We start from the raw sequence: 22,903 nt of genomic DNA, 5'->3' as shown, positions 1-22,903 counted from the left end.
ACAAGTTCTTTATAAATTTTGGTTATTAACCCCTTATCAGATGAATTGTCAAATATGTTCTTCCATTGTGTGGTTTGTCTTTTTATTCTGTTCATATTGTCCTTAGCTGTGCAAAAGCTTTTTAGTTTGATATAGTCTCACTTGTTTATCCTGTCTTTTATTTCATTTGCCTGTGGAGATAAATCAACTAATATGTTGCTGTGATAGATGTCGATGAGCTTCTGCCTATGTTTTCCCCTAGAATGCTTATGGTTTCACTATTTACATTTATCTATTTTGAGTTTATTTCTGTGCATAGTGTAAGTTGGGGGTCTAGTTTCATTTTTTTGCAGGTAGCGGTACAGTTTTCCCAACACCATTTGTTAAAGAGATGGTCTTTACTCCAGTGTATGCTCTTACCTCCTCTCTCAAATATCAATTGTCCATAAAGATGTGGGTTTATTTCTGGGTTCCCTGTTCTGTTCCATTGATCTATATGCCTGTTCTTATGCCAGTACCAGGCTGTTTGCGTACAATGGCCTTGTAGTATAACTTGATATCAGGAAGTGTGATACCTCCCACTTTATTCTTCTTTTTCAAGATTGCTGAGGCTATTTGTGTTCTTTTTTGGTTCCATATAAATTTTTGAAATATGTGTTATATATCTATGAAGTATGTCATTGGTATTTTAATTGGTATTGTATTAATTTATAAATTGCTTTGGGTAATATAGACATTTTAATGATGTATATTCTTCCTAACCATGAGAACGGTATATGCTTTCACTTGTTTGTGTCTTCCTTGATTTCTTTTATCAATGTTTTATAATTTTCTGAGTAAAAGTCTTTAACCTCCTTGGTTAAATTTACTCCTAGGTACTTTATTTTTTTGTTGCAGTACTGAAGGGGATTGTTTCCTTAAATTTTCTTCCTGGCAGCTCATTGTTCATGTATAAAAATGCCTCTGATATCTGTGTATTAATATTATATCCTGCCACCTTGCTGAATTCGTTTATTAGGTCCAGTAGTTTTTTTGACTGAGACTTTAGGGTTTTTTATATACAGTATCATATCATCTGCAAATAGTGATAGTTTTACCTCTTCTTTTCCAATTTGGATGCTTTCTATTTCTTTTAGGACTTCCAGTACTATGTTAAATAAGAGTGGTGAAAGGGGGCACTTCTGCCTTGTTCATGATTTTAGGGGAGTTGCTTTTAATTTTTGTCCATTAATTATGATGTTGGCTTTGGGTTTGTCATAGATGGCATTTATCATGTTGAGATATGTTCCCTGTATTCCCACTTTGCTAAGAGTTTTGATCATAAACGGATGCTGGATTTTATCAAATGCTTTTCTGCATCTATTGAAATTATCATGTGGTTTTTCTCCTTCCTTTTGTTTATGCAGTGAATTACATTAATTGATTTACAAATGTTGTACCATTCTTGCCTCCACAGAATAAATCCCACTTGATCATGACGTATGATTTTATTCATATATTGCTGGATCTGGTTTGCTAATATTTTGTTGAGGATATTAGCATCTAAATTCATCAGGGATATTGGCCTATAAATTTTTTTTCTTTCTGTTAACTTTGCCTGGTTTTGGAATCAGAATTATGCTTGCCTTATAAAAGGTACTTCTAAGTGTTCTTTCTTCTTGAATTTTTTGAAATAGCTTGAGAAGGATAGGAGTTAGTTCTTTGAATATTTGGTAAAACTCACCTGTGAAGCCATCAGGCCCAGGACTTTTCTTTGTTGGGAGCTTTTTGATAACTGTTTCAATCTCTTTTGTTGTAATCTGTCTGTTTAAGTCTTCTGATTCTTCCAGATTGATTTTTGGAAGATTATATGTTTCAAGGAATTTGTCCTTTTCACCCCAGTTGTTTAATTTTTTTCATACAGTTCTTCATAATATTTTCTTACAATATTTTATATTTCTGATGTGTCAGTTGTTATTTCTCCACTCTCATTTCTTATTTTATTTATTTGAATCCTCTCTCTCTTTTTCTTGGTGAGTCTCATTAAAGGTTCATCGATCTTGTCTACCCTTTCAAAGAACCATCTCTTAGTTTCATTAATCCACTGTATTGTTTCTTTAGACTCTATGTCATTTATTGGTGCTCTCATCTTTATTATTTCCTTCTTTTTATTACCTTTGGGCTTTACTTGCTGTTCTTTTTCTTGTTCTTTTTGATGAAGTGTTAGGTTTTTTATTTGAGCTTTTTCAAGTTTCTTAAGGAATGTCTATAGTGCTACGAACTTCCCTCCCAGTACTGCTTTTGCTGTGTCCCATAAATTTTGAGTTGTTGTATGCTCATTATCATTTGTTTCTAGGTATTTTTTAATTTATTCTTTGATTCCATTGTTAACCCATTCATTATTTAATAACACACTATTTAGTTTAAATGTGTTTGAATATTTTTGAGTTTTTCTGTTGTGGTTCATTTCTAGTTTCATGCCATTGTGATCAGAGAAAATGCTTGATATGATTTCAATTTCTTTAATTTGTTGAGATTGCTTTTGTGCCCTAACATGTGGTCTATCCTAGAAAATGTAGCATGAGCACTTGAACAGAATGTATATTCTGCTGCTTTAGGGTGAAAGGTTCTAAAGATAACTATTAAATCAACTTGATCTAGTGTGTCCTTTAAGTCTGCAGTTTCTTTGTTAATTTTCTTCTTGAGGATCTATCTAGTGATGTTAGTGGGGTTTTGAAATCTCCTACTATTATAGTATTGCTTTTGATCTTACCCTTTATATCCATCAGAGTCTGCTTTATATATTTTGGTGCTCTTATATTAGGTGCGTAGATGATTATGATAGTTATATTTTTTTGTAGGATTGCTCTCTTTATCATTATGCAGTGGCCTTCTTTATCTCTTACTATGGCCTTGGTTTTAAAGTCCATTTGGTCTGACATAAGTATTGCTACCCCAGCTTTTTTTAAATTTCCATTTGCATGAAATATTTTTTCCATCCTTTTGCATTCAGTCTATGTGCATCTTTTGTTTTAAGGTGTGTTTCTTATAGACAGTATATGTATGGGTCCTATTTACTTATCTACACAGCTACCCTATGTCTTTTGATTGAATCATTTAATCAATTTACATTTAAGGTTATTATTGATATGTAGTTGTTTATTGCTATTTTATTCTTTAAAGCTGTATCACTCTTTTACTACATTCTTTTGCCACTTTGATCTGTTTACAACAGGCCTCTTAACATTTCCTGTGGCACTGGTTTGGTTGTAATGAATTCCTTGAGTTTTTTTTTCTTTGTCTGAAAAGCTTTTTATTTCTCCTTCAATTTTAAATGATAATCTTGCTGGATAAAGTAATCTTGGTTGTAGGCTCTGGTTCTGCAATACTTTGAATATTTCTTGCCATTTTCTTCTGGCCTCAAGTATTTCTGTTGAGAAGTCAGATGTCATCCTTATGGGGGCTCCTTTGTTGGTGATCCACTTTTTTTCTCTAGCAGCTTTTAATATTTTCTCTTTATCACTTAGTTTTGGTATTTTAATTATAATGTGTCTTGGTGTAGGGTGTTTTGGGGTTTCCTTTAATGGAGTTCTCTGTGGTTCTAGAACTTGTGATACCCTTTCTTGCATCAATTTAAGAAATTTTTCAGCTATAATTTGATTAAATTAAGTTTCTATTCCTTGTTCTTTCTCTTCTTCTTCAGGAACTCCTATGATGTGGATGTTATTTCGCTTCATGTTATCACAGAGCTCTCTTAGAGTTTCCTCAGAATTTTTGAGTCTCTTTTCTTTTTTCTGCCCTGCTTCCATGCCTTCGTTCATCTTGTCCTCCAACTCACTGATTTGATCCTCAGTTTCATCCATTCTGCTTTTAATTCCTTCCATTGTGGTCTTCAGTTCTGATATTGTATTTTTCACCCTTGACTGATTATTTTTTAATATTTCAATATCCTTTTTTATACTTGCTATCTCTTTATTTAAGTGTTCATAATGACCATTCATTGTTCTAAGATCTCTAAGCATCCTAACAATCATTATTTTAAACTCTGTATTTGGTAGTTTGGTTATTTCCATATCACTCAGTTCCTTTTCTGGAGGTTTCTCTTGTGGTTTCATTTGGATTGCACTTCTCTGTCTTCTTATTATGTCTGTGTGTTTGGGTGTGTTGTTTGTAGGGGTTGTTGAGTCTAAGTTTGGTGTTGTCTGCCTCTAATTTCCAGTTGTGTTATTTCTAGGTCTTCCTGGATTAGTATCAGCTGTTGTTTGTAATCCACTGTGGGGTTTGGCTTTTCTAGTAGATATGCTTTGAAGCCTTCCTATGTTATAATTTCTTATGGCTGGGTAGTATTCCACAGCATATATGTACTGCATTTTCTTTATCCAATCATATTTTGAAAGACTTCTTGGTTGTTTCCATGTCTTGGCCACTGTGAACAATGCTGCAATGAACATGAGGTTGCATGTGTCTTTACGTACCAGTGTTTTTGAGTTTTGGGGTTATATACTCAGTAGAGGAATTTTTGGGTCATATGGTAGGTTAATTTTTAATTTTTTGAAGAACCACCATACTTTCTTCCATAATGGTGTGTTAAGAGTTTTACAATTTTGTATTTTACATTTAAGTTTGATTCATTTTTTTTGTGAAGGGTGTTAAAGTTTGTGTTTAGATTCTTTTTTTTTTTATAGAGGCAGAAATAGACAGGGACAAACAGACAGAAACAAAGAGAGATGAGAAGCATCAATCATCAGTTTCTCGTTGCGCATTGTGACTTCTTAGTTGTTCATTGATTGCTTTCTCACATGTGCCTTGATCGCAGGCCTTCAGCAGACCGAGTAACCCCCTGCTGGAGGCAGCGACCTTGGGTCCAAGCTGGTGAGCTCTTTGCTCAAGCCAGATGAGCCTGCGCTCAAGCTGGCGACCTCGGGGTCTCGAACCTGGGTCCTTCCATATCCCAGTCCGATGCTCTATCCACTGCGCCACCATCTGGTCAGGCTAGATTCTTTTTTGTATATAGTTATTCCATTGCTTTACCACCAATTGTGAAAAGAAAATCTTTTATCTACTGTATTGCTTTTGCTCATTTAATTTCTATTATATTAAAAATTTCAAGGTGAATATTATGGTACAGAATTTGGTTTATCTTGCTGTATGATTCATATGAGCTAGAAAAGAATGTTTATTATGTTGTCATTAGTTAATAGTTACCAATTTTATTCTATTGAATAATAGTGACATTGAGTTCAGATATGTTTTACTTATTTTCTGTCTGTTGGATCTGTCCATTTCTGATGGAGGATTGTTGAAATCTCCAACTATAATATTAGATTCATCTATCTGTCCATACAATTTTATTAGTTTTGTCTCATGTATTTTGATAATTATTTCTTAAGAATTGTTATATCTTCTTAGAGTTTGACTCTTTTTTATTACGTAATGTTCTCCTTTAAAATTATAATTTTCTGTGCTCAGAAGTTTCCTTATTTTTTAAGATTTTTTTATTTATTTGTTTTACATAGAAAAGAGAATGGAAAAAGGAGGGGAGGAGAAAGAAGCATCAACTCCCATAAGTACCTTGATCAAGCACACCCAGAGCTTCGAACCGGTGACCTCAGCACTTCAGGTCTACACTCCACCCACTGTGCCAGCACAGGTCAAGCCTCCCTTGTTCTGAAGCTTGCTCTCTGAAATTAATGCAGTTACTCAGGCTTTTTTTGTGTTTAGCTTTAGTATGGCAATATCCTTGTTCATCTCTTTACTTTTAATCCATATATGTTTTTTTTTTCTTTTTCTTTTTTTTTACAGAGACAGAAAGAGGGATAGATAGGGACAGACAGACAAGAATGGAGAGAGATGAGAAGATCGAGTAACCCCTTGCTCAAGCCAGAGACCTTGGGTCCAAGGTGGTGAGCTTTGCTCAAATCAGATGAGCCTGCGCTCAAACTGGCGACCTCGGGGTCATGAACCTGGGTCCTCTGCATCACAGTCTGACACTATCCACTGCACCACTGCCTGGTCAGGCTGTGTTTCTTGTACATGTAATATAGTTGTATCCTATTTTATCTACTTTGACAATCTCTTTCTTTTAATTGGTATACTTATAATATTGATGTTAAAGTGGTTATTGATATAAACTTAATATCTACCATTTATGTTATTTTTTACCCATTGTCCTCGATCTTTGTACCTATTTTTGTCAACATTCTTTTCCTGTAATTTGTATTCTTTAATTGAACATTTAATATAATTCCATTGTCTCTTGTTTCTCAACATATTTGTTTCCTTTTAAAAAAAAACTTTTAAAAATATGCTTGAATTTTCAATAAACATTACAACAAATCTAAGTACACTTTCAAATAACACTATACTACTTCATAGGTGGTTAATATATCATAGAATAACAAAATATTTTATTTTTTTTCATGTTCTTGGGTATAATTTTAGTCATTCATTTATTTATACATATACATACATTATATACATACAAATACACTGTTACTATATTATTTTGAGTAACATTTTATTTGTTAGATCAATTAAGAGTAAGAAAAAGATTTGTCATCACTTGTATTCTCTACATTTTTATATTGAAACAGGTTAATGATCTATATTAATTTCCTTTTCTCAGAATAAGAGAATAAATTTTTAAGACATATTTTGTAATTATTTTTGCACATATATTTATATTTTTCTCTTAGCTTCTAAGTTTATTTAAAATACACTGTAATAGGCCCTGGCCAGTTGGCTCAGCAGTAGAGCATCGGCCTGGTGTGCGGGGGGACCCGGATTCGATTCCCGGCCAGGGCACACAGGAGAAGCGCCCATTTGCTCCTCCACCTCCCCTTCCTCTCTGTCTCTCTTCCCCTTCCGCAACTGAGACTCCATTGGAGCAAAGGTGGCCCAGGTGCTGGGGATGGCTCCTTGGTCTCTGCCTAAGGCGCTAGAGTGGCTCTGGTCATGGCAGGGCAATGCCCTGGAGGGGCAGAGCATCGCCCCCTGGTGGGCAGAGCATCGCCCCTGGTGGGCGTGCCGGGTGGATCCCGGTCGGGCGCATGCGGGAGTCTGTCTGACTGTCTCTCCCCGTTTCCAGCTTCAGAAAAATACAAAAGAAAAAATACACTGTAATACTTAAAGCAAATTTTGCAAGGTTTATTATAATAATAAAAGTTTATATGTAAAAATATAACACACATATCATGTAGAACAAAGCATGGAAGAAATAGACCTTTGTAATTGCAAAATTTTTATAATTTAAAGAATGTCATAATGTGAGCTCTAGAAAGGCTGTGCAAAGTTAAGTTTCTATAATCTCTAGATTCATAACTACAAAAAGAAAAGAATGCATTTTTCTAATGTTTAGTGACATTAAGGATATTTTCATATGTGTATTGGTCATCTGTATGTCCTTTTTGGAGAAGTCTCTATTCAAGTCCTTTGCCTGTTTTTTAACTGGATAGTTTACCTTCCTTGTGTTGCATTTTAGAAGTTCTTTATAAATTTTGGTAGTTGGACCTGGAGGTAATTGTGCTAAATAAAATAAGCCAGGCAGAGAAAAACAAATATTATATGATTTCACTTATATGTGGAATCTAAAGAACACAACAAACTGAGGAACAAATTAGAAAGAGAGGCAGGTCACAGCAAATAGATGTATAGCTGTCAGAAGGAAGGGGAAAGAGGAGACAGGATCAAAGAAGGTGAAGGGATTAGACCAATTATATATACATAATACATAGAAACAGACAACACAATAGTAAGTCCCAGAGGGAAATGGGAAATGGAGGTAGGAGTAAAGAGGTAAAATGGGAATGACAAAGGACTTTGCATGGGACATGTGGAGTACAATGTGGAGGGTTATGGGGTAATATTGAGTGGGACGCTTGAAACGATATCAACACAATACATTTTTAAAAAGAAAGCAAATATCTTTATAGGTAATAAGATTGACAAAGATTTTTAACAGACCTTGGCAAATTAACCTTACATCATTTTGGAAGAGCAAATAATGAAGAAAAACCAGGACAAATTTGAAGGGAAGATTATTCATAAAGAAGGAAACCCAAAAGGCCAAGAAACATCTTGAGTTTTGAAACTCAAAAAAAAATAATTAAACAATGCAATGATATTTTCTATCCAACAGATTAAAGAAAATGTGTAGCAATATCATATGTTGTTAATAATGGCGGAAAGCAATAGAGATGCTCATAATTGCAGGTGGAAGCATAAAATAGTATATACAAGTATTTTGAAGAGCAATGTGATGTTTCTTAGAATATTTGAAGATTTAAAGCAATTATAGTTAAACATTAACATGTATTGTATTCCAGTAGTGTGCATTTATGTATGCATATATATTATTGTGCATTTATATATATATAAAACACATATGTATATATAAATTATATAATATATTTTTTAATTTCTTCATGTTCTTTATATATATTATATAAAATGTTCTGTACTTTAAAATAACACTAGGAATAAAACTAAACAATGCAAAACAAGTCAAAAACATAATTTTAAGACAGTTCTATTGTAAAGCAAGAACATTTTCCAGTATTTGACTAAAAGTATTTATTTTGAATAATAATTATACCACCATTACCTTCTTCTACATACCCTATGCCCCTTATTCATCAATGATACATCTGATAAGAAGTTTATATTAAAAATTTATAAAAAACTTTAACAACTCAATATATAAAAGAACAGATTATCTGATAAAAATATAAGCAAAGTATCTGAATAAACAGTTCACCAAAGAGGCCATACCAATGGACAATAAACATGAAAAGATGTTCAACATCACGAATCATCAGAGAAATGCAAAATAAAACCCCAATATGGTATCACCTGATGCCTGTCAGAATGGCTATTGTCAATAAATCAATAAACATTAAGTGCTGGTGAGGATGTGGAGGAAAGTGAACTGTCATGCATTGTTGGTAGGAAAGCAGATTGATGCAGCCATTTTGAAAGGCAGTATGGAATTTCTTCAAAGATTAAACATGGAACTGTCTTATGACCCTATGATTTTACTTCTGGGACTATATCCAAAAAAAATTGATACACTGATTTGAAAGACTATAGGTATGCTTATGTTCATTGCGATGTTATCTGCACACTGTGTTTTTAATTTTTGTATATGGCTGCAATGCCAGTGGCTGTTGCCAGACACATTCACAGTGGATGGATTCGGGCAGGCAACAGAGGAACTGCAAAGCCAGAAAGCATAGGGCCATTCTCGTTTATTAGTCTCCCAATGACAGGGGAGCAAAAACAGGGAAAAACCTTTTCTCAGGGCAGCAAACAAACAGCAAAACAGCCCCTCACAATGGATGGCAGGCAAGCAATCTGCCTTGAGGGAAAGCCCTGATAGCCTTACATAGGCTATACATACGTGACTTTGCTACATGCTCACTCACTAATCATGCAAAGTGCAAATGAAAAAGCCTAACAGAGCTGTTTTCCCAACAATGCCTTATAATTTTTTGTTGAAAGCCAGACATGATGTATTGCTAAAAGGCACTCCAATAAATAAGCTTTTAGTAATGCGGTGGTAAGAAGTGGGGGGAGAAGAAGTATTCTTAGTCAAAATTAGTTATTAGTCATTTAATGAGCCTGTGTCCCTTGGCTATAAAGTTCACAAGTATCTCTCCATTTTTTCCCCTTGACTTAGATGGAGTAGGATGTTGAAAGTAATGTAACTGGGTGTTTCTCTTTTCCAAGTCAATAGCTCAGATAAAATTTTAATACGTTAAGCTCCAGTAAAATAGTTTCTTTTAAAGAAAAGCCTTCTTAAGAAGAAAAGAATGGCCTGACCAGGTAGTGGCCCAATGGAGAGTGTTGGACTGGGACTTGGAGGACTCAGGATCAAAACCCCGAGGTCACAGTCTTGAGCACAGGCTCATCCGGCTTGAACATAGGCTCATCAGCTTGAGCTAGGGATAGCTGGCTTGAGCAGGGGATCATAGAAATGACCCCATGGTCCCTAGCTTGAGCCTAAGTGTCACTGGTTTGAAACCCGAGGTCGCTGGCTTGAGCCCATGGTCACTGGCTTGAGCAAGGGGTTACTCGGTCTACTGTAGGCTCTCAGTCAAGGCACATATGAGAAAGCAATCACTAAACAACTAAGGAGCTGAAACAAAGAATTAATGCTTCTCATCTCTCTCCCTTTCTGTCTCTCCCTATCTGTTCCTCTTTCTGACTTTGTCTCTGTCAAAAAGAAAAAAAAGAGAAGAATGTTGTGTCATATTTCAAAATTGCACACTTTCTATTCCCAATTCTATAAACCCAAGAGGATTTTTCTCTGATCTTCGCTACAAAAATCTGATACAACACTTGGATATAAAACTTACAAAAGTCAAAGTGCTTCTCTTGAGAAGTTAACTCTCAGATTTATTCACTCTGGGCAACTCATCAATTACACTTCAGGTTTTTCTACACCAGGAATGATTCTCACAGAAGTTTTATGTTTCAGGGGTGTACTGCTTTCTTAAGCTGTGATTCTCTGTATTTGTCTGTGCCTACAATTTTGGGAGTAATATTTTACCTTGTGACCTTACTTCTCTGACACATATAAGAAGAGTTACTATTTATCTAATTTGTTATTTTTTTTTTTTTTTACTTGTTAGAATAGAATGATGACTTACATGTTTCTTATATGCTAATCTGGAAAACAATAATATCTCAGATTTCTATATTTTAAAATACATAATATAAAGAATAAGTAAACTTTCTGGGTAAGTGCAATGCCAGTGATTGAGGACTGGCAAAGTTCACATTGGATTCAGTCAAATAGTAGAGGAACGCGTAGCCAGAAAACATTGGGCCATTCCCATTTAGCAGATTCACACAACAGTGGAAGAGCAAACAAGCAGGGGAAAACCACTTCTCATGGCACCAGGCTAGTAAACAGCTAAGACTCCTCACAGTGGTGGGCAGGTCATCCAGGTACAAAATTGCCCTGAGTCAAAACACTCATAACCTTACATAGGCTGCACACATTTGGCTCTGCTATGTGCTCATGCACTAATTATGTAAAGTGCAAGTTGGCAAACCTAACACAGCTCTTTTCAAAAATAATAAATATGTTATTACATAAATATAAAATATTAACTGTAAAATTTTTATTCCACTTCTTGTTTAAATAATATAAATCATGAAATATCACTTTTTATTTTTTCCTTCATAATAATGGGGCACTCAGTATTATAGTAATTCAAACAAAGATGTCTGTTAATAAAATTCATTCCAACTACAGGGAAAAAAAGCTCTCCAAACTTAGTTTTAATAATATTTGTGTAAAAATAGTTTAGTGAATAACTAAAAAATGAAGAAGAATTTGTTTTTTTGCAAGGAAAGTACAAGATTTTTCTTGATTCAACACACTCATTTAGCAGTTTAATTTCTTCATTTCTAATTAGTTTTTAAGATAAAAGCATATGCTATCACACAAAAAATCTAAAAGCTTATACTAGTCAAAAGGTGTTTTTTTTATAATTTACATGCATAATTGAGGATGATGAAATATGAAAAATGTCACCAAAGTTCATTCAATTTTCTTGTTAGTAATTATCAACACTTTTGTCTTTAAAAACACAGTAAGAATTATCTTTGTTAAAAACTACATATTCAATAATAAAGAGTGGATATTATTGTTTCTTTCTGTTTGTATCTTTCTTACTTCTTTGAAAGTTTATACTGTCACATTATTAGGAGGTAAATAAGGAAAGCTCCTTAACTGAAGGACAGTTCTGATGTTAATTGCTATACAACAATACCCTCTTATCCTTGGGGATACATCCCCAAGGACCTCTCCCCCCAGTTGATGCCTGAAACTGAGAATTGTACAGAACTTTATATACACTACATTTTTTCCTACATATGAGAATCTACCACAATGTATAATTTATAAATTTAGCACAGAAAGTGATGAACTACAATAGCTAAAGCAAAATAAAACAATTATTAAAATAGACTGTAATAACTATTATATGAATATGGTCACTCATTTCAATGCTTTCCGGGACAATATGTTGAAATTAATCAAAACACAATGTCTGTTTATGTCTTTCACACACAAATTTAATGCCTTTTTCATCTTAACTAAGCATTTACAGAATGCACAGTGCTTTCGCATTTTGAAGTGCAACAACAAAATTAGAACATATTTCTTTTTTCTTCTTCACAAGTTCTCAAATAAAATATTTTTTTTCCTATAGAACTTAGCAACCTCTGCAAACTTATTTTTTCTTTCCTTATGAGGTTGATAATCTGTAACCTTTTCACTTAAAAGGAGCACTAATGACTTCCCATCATCATATTTGAATTGTCAGTATCACTACTCTTGTGCTTCGGGACCATTATTAAGTAAAATAAGCGTTCTTCAACAGAGGTACTGCCATATCATGACAGTTGGTCTAATAACTGAGAAGGCTAAGTGACTAATGGGTAGGGCTCACATACAACATGGATACACTAGACAAATGGATGACTGACCCACGTTCCATGTGAGATGTAGTAAAACTGCTCAAGATTTCAGTATGTTACTTAAAACAACATGCAATTAAAAACATATTGTTTATTTTTATAACTTTTCATTTAATATTTTTAAGCTGATATTGACTGTGGGTAACAAATTGCAGAAAACAAATTGTGGATAAATATATTTTGTTTTCTTTATCAATACACCATAATATTAGTTAAATATATGCTGTAATGCACTTTGTGAAAGAATAAAAACTATATTCCTTATGGTTCCCAATCTCCAACATTTTTCCCTTGGAGTCTGGATAATTACAGTTAGAGGCAAGATCAACAGGTAAAAAGAATTTCACAGCAATGTTTTGTATGCTTACATGAAATGTGGCACAGTATCAGAATTACATTTGCCACATGACATCAATGTTTTGTATTCTTGGTGCTCACTGGTTTAAATATCATCAATATTTTAATGATTTCTGAATGCAAGTATCAACTAAGACTTAAAAATCTATACAAGTAGTTTGTTCACATTGTATTTCACTGTGTAATCACAATCTAATTTGTTAATTTAATGATGTTAGTGTATGATGAACTCCATACCTGAATGAGAGTCCAAAGTTGAAATAAGTAATTCTTCAGTAAGTCTTCCAAACTAAAATGCTTCTGCACAGCAAGAGAAACTGACAACAAAACAAAAAAGACAGACCACCAAATGAAAGTTGATATTCACAAACAACAGTTCTGGCAAAAGATTAATATCCAAAATATATAAAGAACTCACAAAGCTCAACTACAAACAAGCAAACAGCCCAAATGAAAAATGGAGAGAAGATCTGAACACACTTCTCTCATGAGGACATACAAAGAACAAATATATATAAAGATGCCCGACTTCACTAGCTTTTAAAAAAATGCAAATCAAAACTATTATGAGATACCACCTCACACCTGTTAGATTAGCTATTGTCAACAAGACAGGTAATAACAAGTGTTGGAGAGGCTGTGGAAAAAAGGAACCCTCATTCCCTGTTGGAGGGAATGTAAACTGGTACTGTCATTATGGAAAAAAGCATGACAGTTTCTCGAAAAAATTAAGAATAAAACTATCATATGACCAAGCAATACCTCTGAGTATCCACTCCAAAAACTTGAAAACATTGGAATGCTAAAACACATGCACCCTCATGTTTATTGCAGCATTATTCACAGTGGCCAAGACAGGGAAACAATCAATGTACTCCTCAGTAAATTGGATAAAAAGATGTGGTAAATATATATAATGGAATACTCTTCATCCATAAGAAATGATGATACATTGTCTATTATTACAAAATGGTTGGAACTTGAAAACATTATGCTAAGTGAAATAAGTAAATCAGAATAATCTAAGAACTATATGATTTCACACATAGGTTGAATATTAAAATTAAACTCATGGACATAGATAAAAGTGAAGTGATTACCAGGAGGAGGGGTTGGGAGAATGGAGGAAAGCAGGACAAATATATGGTGATGGAAAATGATCTGACTTTGGGTAATGCCCACACAATGTAATCAATAGTTCAAATGTTATAAAGATGTTTACCTGAAACCCATGAATCCTTGTTGACCAATGTTATCTCATTAACTTTAATTTCTAAGTAAAAAATTAATATGAGCCAAAAAATGCAAAATGAACAATTTGATATATACTAGAATTTCCAAAATAAGATTACAGTTACTTAATTTGAGAACACACATTTTAGACCATGTGATATTAATCATTTAAAAATATATTATTTTCAAAATTGTTTACTTACATAAGTTTATCAGAGCACTTAGACTGAGAAACGTTGTCATCGTTTCTAGTGTATTTTATATCAAATTTTATTATTATTTATTAAACTCTATGTGTACAGGTTTTATTTACTACAATATTTAAAAATTACCAGTATATTTCATAACTCTTAGTACATACTTTGAAAAGACAGATATACTTTTACTCTCCTAAATTACTGTTTTCTAAACTTGTGCTTAGACTTTTCAAATAAATGCAGAAAAACATATTTGAAACCAGAACACAAATAGTGAGATATTCATTTAAAGATTTTGTATTAAGTCATTGAACAAAATAAAATTGCAGCAGTTTATTGGTAGTACCACAGACAACAAAAAGATAAGATAAATAATTGCAACATCTTTGGGCAAGACAACTAAGTTTTAAGACTAGAATAAAGAGGCGAGAGGTCCTAGCCACAGCAATCAGACAATAAGAAGAAATAAAAGGCATTCAAGTTGGAAAAGAAGAAGTAAAACTATCATTATTTGCAGATGATATGATATTGTATATAGAAAACCCTAAAGTCTCAGTCAAAAAGCTACTGGACCTGATAAATGAATTCAGCAAAGTGACAGGATATAAAATCAATACTCAGAAATCAGAGGCATTTTTATACACCAACAATGAACAGTCAGAAAGAGAGATTAAGGAAACAATCCCCTTCACAATTACAACCAAAAAAATAAAGTACCTAGGAGTAAACTTAACCAAGGAGACTAAAGACTTGTACTCGGAAAATTACAAAGCATTGATAAAAGAAATCAAGGAAGATACAAACAAGTGGAAGCATATACCGTGCTCATGGTTAGGAAGAATAAACATCATTAAAATGTCTATATTACCCAAAGCAATCTATAAATTCAATGCAATACCAATTAAAATACCAATGACATACTTCAAAGATATAGAACACATATTCCAAAAATTTATATGGAACCAAAGAAGGACACGAATAGCCTCAGCAATCTTAAAAAAGAAGAATAAAGTGGGAGGTATCACACTTCCTGATATCAAGTTATACTACAAGGCCATTGTACTCAAAACAACCTGGTACTGGCATAAGAACAGGCATATAGATCAATGGAACAGAACAGAGAACCCAGAAATAAACCCACAGTTCTATGGACAACTGATATTTGACAAAGGAGGTAAGGAAATACAATGGAGTAAAGACAGCCTCTTTAACAAATGGTGTTGGGAAAATTGGACAGCTACCTGCAAAAAAGTGAAACTAGATCACCAGCTTACACCACTCACAAAAATAAACTCAAAATGGATAAAAGACTTAAATGTAGGCCGTGAAACCATAAGCATCTTAGAAGAAAACATAGGCAGTAAGCTCTCAGACATCTCTCGGAGCAATATATTTGCTGATTTATCTCCATGGGGAAGTGAAATAAAAGACAGGATAAACAAATGGGACTATATCAAACTAAAAAGCTTTTGCACAGCTAAAGACACCAAGAACAGAATAAAAAGACAAACTACACAATGGGAGAACATATTTGACAATACGTCTGATAAGGGGTTAATAACCAAAATTTATAAAGAACTTGTAAATCTCAACACCAGGAAAACAAACAATCCAATCCAAAAATGGGCAAAAGAGATGAATAGACACTTCTCCAAAGAGGACATACAGATGGCCAATAGGCATATGAAAAAATGCTCAACATCAGTAATCATTAGAGAAATGCAAATTAAAACCACAATTAGATATCACCTCACTCCAGTCAGAATGGCACTCATCAACGAAACAATACAGAATAAGTGCTGGCGAGGATGTGGAGAAAAGGGAACCCTCCTGCACTGCTGGTGGGAATGCAGACTGGTGCGGCCACTGTGGAAAACAGCATGGAGATTCCTCAAAAAACTGAAAATCGAACTGCCTTTTGACCCAGCTATCCCACTTTTAGGAATATACCCCAAGAACACCATAGAACGGCTCGAAAAGGAGAAATGCACCCGCATGTATGTGGCAGCATTGTTCACAATAGTGAAGATCTGGAAACAGCCCAAGTGTCCGTCAGAGGACGAGTGGATAAAAAAGCTTTGGTACATATATACTATGGAATACTACTCAGCCATAAGAAATGATGACATCGGATCATTTACAATAACATGGATGGACCTTGATAACATTATACGGAGTGAAATAAGTAAATCAGAAAAATAACTAAGAACTATATGAATCCATACATAGAAGGGACATAAAAATGAGACTCAGACACATAAACTAGAATGTGATAGCAACAGGGGTGGGGGATGGGGGGAGGGGGGATGGGGTGAAGAAGGAGAGAGGGGTTGGGGGAGGGGAGGGGCACAAAGAAAACCAGATAGAAGGTGATAGAAGACAATTTGACTTTGGGGGAGGGGTATACAGCACAATCAAATGTCAAAATAATCTAGAGATGTTTTCTCTCAACATATGTACCCTGATTTATCAATGTCACTGCATTAAATTTAATAAATAAATTAAAAGAAAAGAAATTGTAGGAATACAGTTACCATCTTTCATGTAATCTTCATCTCTGACGTGTTATATGTTCTATAACCTCACTGTAAGGGCTATCATCAGTTGAAACAAATATGACTTACAGACTACATGGAATGACATGTCTCAGTACCAAAATATTATTAGTTAGCAGTGTTTTGTGAGCTATGTCACAGGTACAAAACAACTATATTTTAGGGCAGTTACTAAGTGGCTATTTCTCATTACCGTTTGCATTTTTTCTCTAAATAAATTAGCTTTTTCTTGCTCAAATGAAATGTCAAAAATATTCAGATTAAAATGTTGTGTTTCTAATAATATCTTTTTAGTTTCCAATTTCTTTGTTTCTACACAGAGAACTTTGAATTTATTGTACTAGATTTTGTCACATACATTTTATTTGTATGTGTATTTATATGTATATTTGTAACACAGAATTGTTTTTAATGAATGGATATTTTTTTTTTTGCTTAACAGGGCAGATATATAGACAAAAATATTGTGATTTAATTGTTTTTTAACAAGAATAATGATCTTTATTCTTCCTTTCTTATTAAAAGCTTCTACATAGAATTTTATGATGGTACATAAAATGTAAACAGCAGGAAAAATGTGTCAGTCAAGGATTACAGTAAATAAACAGAAACCTGACTTTGCCATTGATTTTTCTTTCTCTTTCTCTTCTTTTCCAAATGAGAAGAAGGAAGATAAAGAGACAGACTCCTGCACGTGCCCCAAATTTCCTAGACTGGGATCCATATAGGATGGCTGATTAAATTATGGGTCACATAATTGAAGTCATTCTCCAGTTTTATTCCACTTTCTGAAGATCAGGCTGATACCATGTGATCCAAAGCCTCAAGTCTCTAATTACGTGGTTGGTGCTTTTCTTTTGTTGTTTTGTTTTGTTATTTTTTTACAGGGAGAGAGAGAGAGAGTCAGAGAGAGGGATAGATAGGGACAGACAGACAGGAACGGAGAGATGAGAAGCATCAATCATCAGTTCTTCCTTGCAGCACCTTAGTTGTTCATTGATTGCTTTCTCATATGTGCCTTGACCATGGGCCTTCAGCAGACCCAGTAGCCCTTTGCTTGAGCCAGCGACCTTGGGTCCAAGCTGGTGAGCTGTGCTCAAACCAGATGAGCCTGCGCTCAAGCTGGCAACCTCAAGGTCTCGAACCTGGGTCCTCCGCATCCCAGTCTGACACTCTATTCACTGCGCCACTGCCTGGTCAGGCTGGTTGGTGCTTTTTCTATGAGCAGCTCCTACCTGGAATCATTGCATCACTAAAGTATCAATGGGCTCACCATGACTCATCTTATTTGTACAGTTAGGTGTGTTTGGAGAGGACCACAACAAATAACAAAGACATGTTTATTACTTGCATAACTGCAAGGGTTTAGAAGCTACTTTCCAGGAACAAAAGACAAAAGCTAGACAATGTCTTTATTATGAAAGTTTAAATTTTAAAAATAAACTTTATACATATATGAAGTATGGTCATTTATGTCAAACACATTTAAATAGAAATGTTGCATTTTTATGTATTATTTTTGTTATAAAACTAATATTTTTAAAAATTTTATTTTCTATTTTTTATTTTTTATTTTTTTTATTTTTAATGGGGTGACATCAGTAAATCAAGATACATATATTCAAAGACAACATGTCCAGGTTATCTTAAAGATCAATTATGTTGCATACCCATCACCCAAAGTCAGATTGACCTGTCACCCTCTATCTAGTTCTCTCTGTGCCCCTCCCCCTCCCCCTTCCCTCTCCCTCTCCTCCCTCCCCCCCGTAACCACCACACTCTTATCAATGTCTCTTGGTTTCACTTTTATGTCCCATCTATGTATGGAAAAATGCAGTTCCTGGTTTTTTCTGATTTACTTATTTCACTCCGTATAATGTTGTCAAGGTCCCACCATTTTGCTATAAATGATCCGATGTCATCATTTCTTATGGCTGAGTAGTATTCCATAGTGTATATGTGCCACATCTTCTTTATCCAGTCATCAATTGATGGGCTTTTTGGTTGTTTCCATGTCCTGGCCACTGTGAACAATGCTGCAATGAACATGGGGCTGCATGTGTCTTTACAAGTCAATGTTTCTGAGTTTTTGGGGTATATACCCAGTAGAGGGATTGCTGGGTCATAAGGTAGTTCTATTTTCAGTTTTTTGAGGAACCACCATACTTTCTTCCATAATGGTTGTACTACTTTACATTCCCACCAACAGTGGATGAGGGTTCCTTTTTCTCCACAACCTCTCCAACATTTGCTATTACCTGTCTTGTTAATAATAGCTAATCTAACAGGTGTGAGGTGGTATCTCATTGCAGTTTTGATTTGCATTTCTCTAATAACTAAAGAAGATGAGCATCTTTTCATATATCTGTTGGCCATCTGTATTTCTTCCTGGGAGAAGTGTCTGTTCATATCCTCTTCCCATTTTTTTATTGGATTGTTTGTTTGTTTGTCGTTGAGTTTTATGAGTTCTTTGTATATTTTGGATATTAGGCCCTTATCTGAGCAGGTGCTTAAAAATATCATTTCCCAATTAGTTGGCTGTCTGTTTATCTTATTATCAATTTCTCTTGCTGAACAAAAACTTCTTAGTCTGATGTAGTCCCATTCATTAATTTTTGCTTTCACTTCTCTTGCCTGTGGAGTCAAATTCATAAAATGCTCTTTAAAGCCCAGGTCCATGAGTTTGGTACCTATGTCTTCTTCTATGTACTTTATTGTTTCAGGTCTTATGTTTAGATCTTTGATCCATTTTGAGTTAATTTTAGTACAGGGGGACAAACTGTAGTCCAGCTTCATTCTTTTGCATGTGGCTTTCCAGTTTTCCCAGCACCATTTGTTGAAGAGGCTTTCTTTTCTCCATTGTGTGTTGTTGGCCCCTTTGTCAAAAATTATTTGACTATATATATGTGATTTTATTTCTGGGCTTTCTATTCTGTTCCATTGGTCCGAGTGTCTATTTTTATGCCAATACCATGCTGTTTTGATTGTTGTGGCCCTATAATAGAGTTTGAAATCAGGTATTGTAATGCCCCCAGCTTCGTTCTTTTTCTTTAGGATTGCTTTGGCTATTCGGGGCTTTTTATAGTTCCATATAAATCTGATAATTTTTTGCTCCATTTCTTTAAAAAATGTCATTGGAATTTTGATGGGAATTGCATTAAATTTGTATATAGCTTTGGGTAATATGGCCACCTTAATTATATTTATTCTACCTAACCAAGAACAAGGAATATTCTTCCATCTCATAATGTCTTTTTCGATTTCCCTTAACAATGGTTTATAGTTTTCATTGTATAAGTCTTTTACATTCTTTGTTATGTTTATTCCTAGGTATTTTATTTTTTTTGTTGCAATCGTGAAGGGGATTATTCTTTTGAGTCTCAAATGTTTCATTGTTGGCATATAGAAAGGCTGTTGACTTCTGTATGTTGATTTTGTATCCTGCGACCTTACTGTATTGGCTTATTTTTTCTAGAAGTATTTTTGTGGATTCTTTGGGGTTTTCGATGTATAGGATCATATCATCTGCAAAAAGTGATAACTTTACTTCTTCTTTTCCGATATGGATGCCTTTTATTTCTTTGTCTTGTCTGATTGCTGTAGCAAGAACCTCTAGTACCACATTAAATAAGAGTGGAGAGAGTGGACAACCCTGTCTTGTTCCTGATTTAAGGGGGAAAGCCTTCAGTTTTGTGCCATTTAGTATGATGTTAGCTGATGGTTTATCATATATGGCCTTTATCATGTTGAGATATTTTCCTTCTATACCCATTTTGTTGAGAGTCTTAAACATAAAATTGTGTTGTATTTTATCAAAAGCCTTTTCTGCATCTATTGATAATATCATGTGATTCTTGTTCTTTGTTTTGTTGATATGGTGTATTATGTTGACCGTTTTACGTATGTTGAACCATCCTTGAGATTCTGGGATGAATCCCACTTGATCATGATGTATTATTTTTTTAATATGTTGTTGTATTCAATTTGCTAGTATTTTGTTTAGTATTTTAGCATCTGTATTCATTAGAGATATTGGTCTGTAGTTTTCTTTTTTTGTGCCATCCTTGCCTGGTTTTGGTATAAGGGTTATGTTTGCCTCATAAAATGTGTTTGGAAGTATTGCTTCTTCTTCAATTTTTTGGAAGACTTTCTGTAGAATAGGAACCAAGTCTTCTTTGAAGGTTTGATAAAATTCGCTGGTATAGCCGTCTGGGCCTGGACTTTTATTTTTGGGGAGGTTTTTAATGGTTTTTTCTATTTCTTCTCTACTAATAGGTCTGTTTAGGCTTTCTGCTTCTTCATGATTCAGTCTAGGAAGGTTGTATTGTTCTAGGAATTTATCCATTTCTTCTAGGTTGTTGAATTTGGTGGCATAAAGTTTTTCATAGTATTCTACAATAATTCTTTGTATATCTACGATGTCTGTGGTGATTTCTCCTCTTTCATTTTGGATTTTGTTTATATGAGTTCTTTCTCTTTTTTCCTTGGTAAGTCTTGCCAAGGGTTTGTCAATTTTGTTGATTTTTTCAAAGAACCAGCTCCTTGTTCTATTAATTTTTTCAATGGTTTTCCTGTTCTCTATTTCATTTATTTCTGCTCTGATTTTTATTATATCTTTTCTTCGGCTGGTTTTGGGTTGTCTTTGTTCTTCATTTTCTAGTTCCTTAAGGTGTGAAGTTAAGTGGTTTACTTCGGCTCTCTCTTGTTTGTTCATATATGCTTGAAGTGATATGAACTTCCCTCTTATCACTGCTTTTGCTGCATCCCATAGATTCTGATATGTCGTATTATCATTTTCATTTGTCTGTATATATCTTTTGATCTCTGCACTAATTTCTTCTTTGACCCATTCATTCTTTAAAAGTATGTTGTTTAGTTTCCACATTTTTGTGGGATTTTTTCCCTCTTTTTTGCTGTTGAATTCTAGTTTCAAGGCTTTATGATCAGAAAATATGCTTGGTACAACTTCAATTTTTCTGAATTTGCTGATGTTGTTTTTGTGGCCCAACATATGGTCAATTCTTGAGAATGATCCATGTACACTGGAGAAAAATGTATACTCAGTCACTTTGGGATGAAATGTCCTGTAGATGTCTATCATATCCAGGTGCTCTAGTGTTTTGTTTAAGGCCACTATGTCTTTGTTGATTCTCTGTTTGGATGACCGATCTAGAGCCGTCAGCGGTGTATTGAGGTCTCCAAGTATGATTGTATTTTTGTCAGTTTTTGTTTTAAGGTCAATAAGTAGCTGTCTTATATATTTTGGTGCTCCTTGGTTTGGTGCATATATATTAAGAATTGTTATGTCTTCTTGATTCAGTGTCCCCTTAGCCATTATGAAATGGTCATTTTTGTCTCTGAGTACTTTTGCTGTCTTGTAGTCAGCTTTATCAGATATGAGTATTGCTACGCCTGCTTTTTTGTGGATGTTATTTGCTTGGAGTATTGTTTTCCAGCCTTTCACTTTGAATTTGTTTTTATCCTTGTTACTTAGATGAGTTTCTTGTAGGCAGCATACAGTTGGATTTTCTTTTTTGATCCATTCGGCTACTCTGTGCCTTTTTATTGGTGAGTTTAATCCGTTTACATTTAGTGTAATTATTGACACTTGTGAGTTCCTCATTGCCATTTTATAGATTGCTTTCTGTTAGTTTTGTGCCTTGTTTGATTCTTCTCTTTCGTTTTTTTATCTTTTGTTTTTATTTGGTTGTGTTCCATACATCTTTCCTCTGTTGCTATCTTTTTTAAATCATGTGCTTCTGTGGTGGTTTTTTCAATGATGGTTACCATTAAGTACTGAAAAGGGTTCCTACCCTGTTCATTGTAGTGCACTATTTTGTGAGTACTTTTGCGCTCCATCGCCCTTTGCTACTGTTAATCTTCATCCTCTCCCCCCTTTCTTATTGTTGTCACAGTTTAAAGTTGGTTTTGTTATGTTCTTCTTGGAGCTTTTACTTGTGGCTTTGTTGTTGTTGTTTTTTTATTCTTTGTATCTGATTGGAGAACCCCCTTTAGTATTTCCTGGAGTGGGGGTTTTCTGGTGATAAATTCTCTCATCTTTTCTATATCTGTGAATGTTTTTATTTCTCCTTCATATTTGAAGGATAACTTTGA

Source organism: Saccopteryx leptura, chromosome X (genome assembly GCF_036850995.1).
Source record: "Saccopteryx leptura isolate mSacLep1 chromosome X, mSacLep1_pri_phased_curated, whole genome shotgun sequence".
NCBI classification, from domain to species: Eukaryota; Metazoa; Chordata; class Mammalia; order Chiroptera; family Emballonuridae; genus Saccopteryx; species Saccopteryx leptura.
The sequence above is the reverse complement of the archived record's forward strand: the minus strand, read 5'-3'. Positions refer to the sequence as shown.